At 61.4% G+C, this 8,968-nt stretch overlaps 1 non-coding gene across 1 annotated transcript; it reads left to right on the top strand.

The window, feature by feature from the left end:
- The first annotated feature begins 6,713 nt into the window (after positions 1–6,713).
- On the top strand, positions 6,714–6,786 carry TRNAV-GAC (transfer RNA valine (anticodon GAC)). Its single transcript has one exon. It is a non-coding gene; the product is annotated as a tRNA-Val (tRNA).
- Positions 6,787–8,968: the final 2,182 nt, after the last annotated feature.

The raw sequence follows: 8,968 nt of genomic DNA, 5'->3' as shown, positions 1-8,968 counted from the left end.
CTTCCTCCTGGCGTTTTGCAGAGCGGCGCTCTCTTCTTCCAGCCTGCCCCACCATGGCCGTGTCCTACACACCATGCAGATGGCCACGGCCCACCCCACAGCTGCGGGGAGCAGCCAGGACCCACACCGATGGCATTCTCCTTTGCTCGGCATCCTCCCACCCTGCGCTCCCTCACCTCTCTGGGGCCAAGCCAGAAGGCTGGCAGGGCCATGGGGGACCTCAAAGGATGCCGGAGGCATTTGGGTGCTGCGCTGCATCCACCCAAGCGGGGCTTCCAAAAGGCGGTCAGCAATCGCTCTCCAGCCTCACCCCCTTATCCTGTGGGGTCCTCACAGCCTCTCCTGTCCAACAAGCCCATGAGAGATGTTGGGTTGCGGCATCTCCACCTCTCGAGATCTGCCCAACGTGGCTGGGCAAAGTCCCCACGCGAGGCTTTGGGAGGAAAGTGCTCTTTGGAGATGCTGCCGTTGGCCGACCTGGGGCATTCCCAATGACTGGAGGCATGTCAAGCCACCTGTGGGGACATTGGTGGATTTCTGCGGACGAGGGAGGACCTGTAGGTGTGTTAGTTTTACGGCGGGCAGAACAAGGACTGGTTCAGGCATTGCCCCCCACACCCACACAGCAGGTGCCATCCAACCCGTGCCTGGAGAACAAGAGCAGAGCAAGTTGGGCAATGGTCAGCAGGGACATCCAGAGCCCGGCAATGTCCAGGCAACATACAGCTTGCTGCAGGCACCTCCTGCGCCTTGGCCTCCGCTCTGGCACGGCTCTGCTGTGAGCGAACAAAAGCTCTCAGGGCAGGGCCGAAGTAGCTCAGCTGGGAGAGCGTTAGACTGAAGATCTAAAGGTCCCTGGTTGAAGCCCGGGCTTCGGCAAGTGGCAGGGCGGGAGGGGTCCTTGTTGCTTCCTCCTGGCGTTTTGCAGAGCGGCGCTCTCTTCTTCCAGCCTGCCCCACCATGGCCGTGTCCTACACACCATGCAGATGGCCACGGCCCACCCCACAGCTGCGGGGAGCAGCCAGGACCCACACCGATGGCATTCTCCTTTGCTCGGCATCCTCCCACCCTGCGCTCCCTCACCTCTCTGGGGCCAAGCCAGAAGGCTGGCAGGGCCATGGGGGACCTCAAAGGATGCCGGAGGCATTTGGGTGCTGCGCTGCATCCACCCAAGCGGGGCTTCCAAAAGGCGGTCAGCAATCGCTCTCCAGCCTCACCCCCTTATCCTGTGGGGTCCTCACAGCCTCTCCTGTCCAACAAGCCCATGAGAGATGTTGGGTTGCGGCATCTCCACCTCTCGAGATCTGCCCAACGTGGCTGGGCAAAGTCCCCACACGAGGCTTTGGGAGGAAAGTGCTCTTTGGAGATGCTGCCGTTGGCCGTCCTGGGGCATTCCCAATGACTGGAGGCATGTCAAGCCACCTGTGGGGACATTGGTGGATTTCTGCGGACGAGGGAGGACCTGTAGGTGTGTTAGTTTTACGGCGGGCAGAACAAGGACTGGTTCAGGCATTGCCCCCCACACCCACACAGCAGGTGCCATCCAACCCGTGCCTGGAGAACAAGAGCAGAGCAAGTTGGGCAATGGTCAGCAGGGACATCCAGAGCCCGGCAATGTCCAGGCAACATACAGCTTGCTGCAGGCACCTCCTGCGCCTTGGCCTCCGCTCTGGCACGGCTCTGCTGTGAGCGAACAAAAGCTCTCAGGGCAGGGCCGAAGTAGCTCAGCTGGGAGAGCGTTAGACTGAAGATCTAAAGGTCCCTGGTTGAAGCCCGGGCTTCGGCAAGTGGCAGGGCGGGAAGGGTCCTTGTTGCTTCCTCCTGGCGTTTTGCAGAGCGGCGCTCTCTTCTTCCAGCCTGCCCCACCATGGCCGTGTCCTACACACCATGCAGATGGCCACGGCCCACCCCACAGCTGCGGGGAGCAGCCAGGACCCACACCGATGGCATTCTCCTTTGCTCGGCATCCTCCCACCCTGCGCTCCCTCACCTCTCTGGGGCCAAGCCAGAAGGCTGGCAGGGCCATGGGGGACCTCAAAGGATGCCGGAGGCATTTGGGTGCTGCGCTGCATCCACCCAAGCGGGGCTTCCAAAAGGCGGTCAGCAATCGCTCTCCAGCCTCACCCCCTTATCCTGTGGGGTCCTCACAGCCTCTCCTGTCCAACAAGCCCATGAGAGATGTTGGGTTGCGGCATCTCCACCTCTCGAGATCTGCCCAACGTGGCTGGGCAAAGTCCCCACACGAGGCTTTGGGAGGAAAGTGCTCTTTGGAGATGCTGCCGTTGGCCGTCCTGGGGCATTCCCAATGACTGGAGGCATGTCAAGCCACCTGTGGGGACATTGGTGGATTTCTGCGGACGAGGGAGGACCTGTAGGTGTGTTAGTTTTACGGCGGGCAGAACAAGGACTGGTTCAGGCATTGCCCCCCACACCCACACAGCAGGTGCCATCCAACCCGTGCCTGGAGAACAAGAGCAGAGCAAGTTGGGCAATGGTCAGCAGGGACATCCAGAGCCCGGCAATGTCCAGGCAACATACAGCTTGCTGCAGGCACCTCCTGCGCCTTGGCCTGCGCTCTGGCACGGCTCTGCTGTGAGCGAACAAAAGCTCTCAGGGCAGGGCCGAAGTAGCTCAGCTGGGAGAGCGTTAGACTGAAGATCTAAAGGTCCCTGGTTGAAGCCCGGGCTTCGGCAAGTGGCAGGGCGGGAGGGGTCCTTGTTGCTTCCTCCTGGCGTTTTGCAGAGCGGCGCTCTCTTCTTCCAGCCTGCCCCACCATGGCCGTGTCCTACACACCATGCAGATGGCCACGGCCCACCCCACAGCTGCGGGGAGCAGCCAGGACCCACACCGATGGCATTCTCCTTTGCTCGGCATCCTCCCACCCTGCGCTCCCTCACCTCTCTGGGGCCAAGCCAGAAGGCTGGCAGGGCCATGGGGGACCTCAAAGGATGCCGGAGGCATTTGGGTGCTGCGCTGCATCCACCCAAGCGGGGCTTCCAAAAGGCGGTCAGCAATCGTTCTCCAGCCTCACCCCCTTATCCTGTGGGGTCCTCACAGCCTCTCCTGTCCAACAAGCCCATGAGAGATGTTGGGTTGCGGCATCTCCACCTCTCGAGATCTGCCCAACGTGGCTGGGCAAAGTCCTGAGAGACCCGTGCCAAGGGGTCCCGCTCTGATCACGACAGGCTGTGCGCGACACTCCTGAGATGCCCTCCACCATCAGCGTTTGGCAGAACGTGTCAAGACACCCTCGGGACCACCTCAACCAAGTGGACGTGCGCACGCACCCGTGGAGCTTCCCTCGCGAGGTTTTGGGAGGAAAGTGCTCTTTGGAGATGCTGCCGTTGGCCGTCCTGGGGCATTCCCAATGACTGGAGGCATGTCAAGCCACCTGTGGGGACATTGTTGGATTTCTGCGGACGAGGGAGGACCTGTAGGTGTGTTAGTTTTACGGCGGGCAGAACAAGGACTGGTTCAGGCATTGCCCCCCACACCCACACAGCAGGTGCCATCCAACCCGTGCCTGGAGAACAAGAGCAGAGCAAGTTGGGCAATGGTCAGCAGGGACATCCAGAGCCCGGCAATGTCCAGGCAACATACAGCTTGCTGCAGGCACCTCCTGCACCTTGGCCTCCGCTCTGGCACGGCTCTGCTGTGAGCGAACAAAAGCTCTCAGGGCAGGGCCGAAGTAGCTCAGCTGGGAGAGCGTTAGACTGAAGATCTAAAGGTCCCTGGTTGAAGCCCGGGCTTCGGCAAGTGGCAGGGCGGGAGGGGTCCTTGTTGCTTCCTCCTGGCGTTTTGCAGAGCGGCGCTCTCTTCTTCCAGCCTGCCCCACCATGGCCGTGTCCTACACACCATGCAGATGGCCACGGCCCACCCCACAGCTGCGGGGAGCAGCCAGGACCCACACCGATGGCATTCTCCTTTGCTCGGCATCCTCCCACCCTGCGCTCCCTCACCTCTCTGGGGCCAAGCCAGAAGGCTGGCAGGGCCATGGGGGACCTCAAAGGATGCCGGAGGCATTTGGGTGCTGCGCTGCATCCACCCAAGCGGGGCTTCCAAAAGGCGGTCAGCAATCGCTCTCCAGCCTCACCCCCTTATCCTGTGGGGTCCTCACAGCCTCTCCTGTCCAACAAGCCCATGAGAGATGTTGGGTTGCGGCATCTCCACCTCTCGAGATCTGCCCAACGTGGCTGGGCAAAGTCCTGAGAGACCCGTGCCAAGGGGTCCCGCTCTGATCACGACAGGCTGTGCGCGACACTCCTGAGATGCCCTCCACCATCAGCGTTTCGCAGAACGTGTCAAGACACCCTCGGGACCACCTCAACCAAGTGGACGTGCGCACGCACCCGTGGAGCTTCCCTCGCGAGGCTTTGGGAGGAAAGTGCTCTTTGGAGATGCTGCCGTTGGCCGTCCTGGGGCATTCCCAATGACTGGAGGCATGTCAAGCCACCTGTGGGGACATTGGTGGATTTCTGCGGACGAGGGAGGACCTGTAGGTGTGTTAGTTTTACGGCGGGCAGAACAAGGACTGGTTCAGGCATTGCCCCCCACACCCACACAGCAGGTGCCATCCAACCCGTGCCTGGAGAACAAGAGCAGAGCAAGTTGGGCAATGGTCAGCAGGGACATCCAGAGCCTGGCAATGTCCAGGCAACATACAGCTTGCTGCAGGCACCTCCTGCGCCTTGGCCTCCGCTCTGGCACGGCTCTGCTGTGAGCGAACAAAAGCTCTCAGGGCAGGGCCAAAGTAGCTCAGCTGGGAGAGCGTTAGACTGAAGATCTAAAGGTCCCTGGTTGAAGCCCGGGCTTCGGCAAGTGGCAGGGCGGGAGGGGTCCTTGTTGCTTCCTCCTGGCGTTTTGCAGAGCGGCGCTCTCTTCTTCCAGCCTGCCCCACCATGGCCGTGTCCTACATACCATGCAGATGGCCACGGCCCACCCCACAGCTGCGGGGAGCAGCCAGGACCCACACCGATGGCATTCTCCTTTGCTCGGCATCCTCCCACCCTGCGCTCCCTCACCTCTCTGGGGCCAAGCCAGAAGGCTGGCAGGGCCATGGGGGACCTCAAAGGATGCCGGAGGCATTTGGGTGCTGCGCTGCATCCACCCAAGCGGGGCTTCCAAAAGGCGGTCAGCAATCGCTCTCCAGCCTCACCCCCTTATCCTATGGGGTCCTCACAGCCTCTCCTGTCCAACAAGCCCATGAGAGATGTTGGGTTGCGGCATCTCCACCTCTCGAGATCTGCCCAACGTGGCTGGGCAAAGTCCTGAGAGACCCATGCCAAGGGGTCCCGCTCTGATCACGACAGGCTGTGCGCGACACTCCTGAGATGCCCTCCACCATCAGCGTTTGGCAGAACGTGTCAAGACACCCTCGGGACCACCTCAACCAAGTGGACGTGCGCACGCACCCGTGGAGCTTCCCTCGCGAGGCTTTGGGAGGAAAGTGCTCTTTGGAGATGCTGCCGTTGGCCGTCCTGGGGCATTCCCAATGACTGGAGGCATGTCAAGCCACCTGTGGGGACATTGGTGGATTTCTGCGGACGAGGGAGGACCTGTAGGTGTGTTAGTTTTACGGCGGGCAGAACAAGGACTGGTTCAGGCATTGCCCCCCACACCCACACAGCAGGTGCCATCCAACCCGTGCCTGGAGAACAAGAGCAGAGCAAGTTGGGCAATGGTCAGCAGGGACATCCAGAGCCCGGCAATGTCCAGGCAACATACAGCTTGCTGCAGGCACCTCCTGCGCCTTGGCCTCCGCTCTGGCACGGCTCTGCTGTGAGCGAACAAAAGCTCTCAGGGCAGGGCCAAAGTAGCTCAGCTGGGAGAGCGTTAGACTGAAGATCTAAAGGTCCCTGGTTGAAGCCCGGGCTTTGGCAAGTGGCAGGGCGGGAGGGGTCCTTGTTGCTTCCTCCTGGCGTTTTGCAGAGCGGCGCTCTCTTCTTCCAGCCTGCCCCACCATGGCCGTGTCCTACATACCATGCAGATGGCCATGGCCCACCCCACAGCTGCGGGGAGCAGCCAGGACCCACACCGATGGCATTCTCCTTTGCTCGGCATCCTCCCACCCTGCGCTCCCTCACCTCTCTGGGGCCAAGCCAGAAGGCTGGCAGGGCCATGGGGGACCTCAAAGGATGCCGGAGGCATTTGGGTGCTGCGCTGCATCCACCCAAGCGGGGCTTCCAAAAGGCGGTCAGCAATCGCTCTCCAGCCTCACCCCCTTATCCTGTGGAGTCCTCACAGCCTCTCCTGTCCAACAAGCCCATGAGAGATGTTGGGTTGCGGCATCTCCACCTCTCGAGATCTGCCCAACGTGGCTGGGCAAAGTCCCCACGCGAGGCTTTGGGAGGAAAGTGCTCTTTGGAGATGCTGCCGTTGGCCGACCTGGGGCATTCCCAATGACTGGAGGCATGTCAAGCCACCTGTGGGGACATTGGTGGATTTCTGCGGACGAGGGAGGACCTGTAGGTGTGTTAGTTTTACGGCGGGCAGAACAAGGACTGGTTCAGGCATTGCCCCCCACACCCACACAGCAGGTGCCATCCAACCCGTGCCTGGAGAACAAGAGCAGAGCAAGTGTGGCAATGGTCAGCAGGGACATCCAGAGCCCGGCAATGTCCAGGCAACATACAGCTTGCTGCAGGCACCTCCTGCGCCTTGGCCTCCGCTCTGGCACGGCTCTGCTGTGAGCGAACAAAAGCTCTCAGGGCAGGGCCGAAGTAGCTCAGCTGGGAGAGCGTTAGACTGACGATCTAAAGGTCCCTGGTTGAAGCCCGGGCTTTGGCAAGTGGCAGGGCGGGAGGGGTCCTTGTTGCTTCCTCCTGGCGTTTTGCAGAGCGGCGCTCTCTTCTTCCAGCCTGCCCCACCATGGCCGTGTCCTACACACCATGCAGATGGCCACGGCCCACCCCACAGCTGTGGGGAGCAGCCAGGACCCACACCGATGGCATTCTCCTTTGCTCGACATCCTCCCACCCTGCGCTCCCTCACCTCTCTGGGGCCAAGCCAGAAGGCTGGCAGGGCCATGGGGGACCTCAAAGGATGCCGGAGGCATTTGGGTGCTGCGCTGCATCCACCCAAGCGGGGCTTCCAAAAGGCGGTCAGCAATCGCTCTCCAGCCTCACCCCCTTATCCTGTGGGGTCCTCACAGCCTCTCCTGTCCAACAAGCCCATGAGAGATGTTGGGTTGCGGCATCTCCACCTCTCGAGATCTGCCCAACGTGGCTGGGCAAAGTCCTGAGAGACCCGTGCCAAGGGGTCCCGCTCTGATCACGACAGGCTGTGCGCGACACTCCTGAGATGCCCTCCACCATCAGCGTTTGGCAGAACGTGTCAAGACACCCTCGGGACCACCTCAACCAAGTGGACGTGCGCACGCACCCGTGGAGCTTCCCTCGCGAGGCTTTGGGAGGAAAGTGCTCTTTGGAGATGCTGCCGTTGGCCGTCCTGGGGCATTCCCAATGACTGGAGGCATGTCAAGCCACCTGTGGGGACATTGGTGGATTTCTGCGGACGAGGGAGGACCTGTAGGTGTGTTAGTTTTACGGCGGGCAGAACAAGGACTGGTTCAGGCATTGCCCCCCACACCCACACAGCAGGTGCCATCCAACCCGTGCCTGGAGAACAAGAGCAGAGCAAGTTGGGCAATGGTCAGCAGGGACATCCAGAGCCCGGCAATGTCCAGGCAACATACAGCTTGCTGCAGGCACCTCCTGCGCCTTGGCCTGCGCTCTGGCACGGCTCTGCTGTGAGCGAACAAAAGCTCTCAGGGCAGGGCCGAAGTAGCTCAGCTGGGAGAGCGTTAGACTGAAGATCTAAAGGTCCCTGGTTGAAGCCCGGGCTTCGGCAAGTGGCAGGGCGGGAGGGGTCCTTGTTGCTTCCTCCTGGCGTTTTGCAGAGCGGCGCTCTCTTCTTCCAGCCTGCCCCACCATGGCCGTGTCCTACACACCATGCAGATGGCCACGGCCCACCCCACAGCTGCGGGGAGCAGCCAGGACCCACACCGATGGCATTCTCCTTTGCTCGGCATCCTCCCACCCTGCGCTCCCTCACCTCTCTGGGGCCAAGCCAGAAGGCTGGCAGGGCCATGGGGGACCTCAAAGGATGCCGGAGGCATTTGGGTGCTGCGCTGCATCCACCCAAGCGGGGCTTCCAAAAGGCGGTCAGCAATCGCTCTCCAGCCTCACCCCCTTATCCTGTGGGGTCCTCACAGCCTCTCCTGTCCAACAAGCCCATGAGAGATGTTGGGTTGCGGCATCTCCACCTCTCGAGATCTGCCCAACGTGGCTGGGCAAAGTCCCCACGCGAGGCTTTGGGAGGAAAGTGCTCTTTGGAGATGCTGCCGTTGGCCGTCCTGGGGCATTCCCAATGACTGGAGGCATGTCAAGCCACCTGTGGGGACATTGGTGGATTTCTGCGGACGAGGGAGGACCTGTAGGTGTGTTAGTTTTACGGCGGGCAGAACAAGGACTGGTTCAGGCATTGCCCCCCACACCCACACAGCAGGTGCCATCCAACCCGTGCCTGGAGAACAAGAGCAGAGCAAGTTGGGCAATGGTCAGCAGGGACATCCAGAGCCCGGCAATGTCCAGGCAACATACAGCTTGCTGCAGGCACCTCCTGCGCCTTGGCCTCCGCTCTGGCACGGCTCTGCTGTGAGCGAACAAAAGCTCTCAGGGCAGGGCCAAAGTAGCTCAGCTGGGAGAGCGTTAGACTGAAGATCTAAAGGTCCCTGGTTGAAGCCCGGGCTTCGGCAAGTGGCAGGGCGGGAGGGGTCCTTGTTGCTTCCTCCTGGCGTTTTGCAGAGCGGCGCTCTCTTCTTCCAGCCTGCCCCACCATGGCCGTGTCCTACATACCATGCAGATGGCCACGGCCCACCCCACAGCTGCGGGGAGCAGCCAGGACCCACACCGATGGCATTCTCCTTTGCTCGGCATCTTCCCACCCTGCGCTCCCTCACCTCTCTGGG

Source organism: Rhea pennata, chromosome 24, assembly GCF_028389875.1.
Source record: "Rhea pennata isolate bPtePen1 chromosome 24, bPtePen1.pri, whole genome shotgun sequence".
NCBI lineage: Eukaryota > Metazoa > Chordata > Aves > Rheiformes > Rheidae > Rhea > Rhea pennata.
This window is presented reverse-complemented; position numbering and strand designations above follow the sequence as displayed.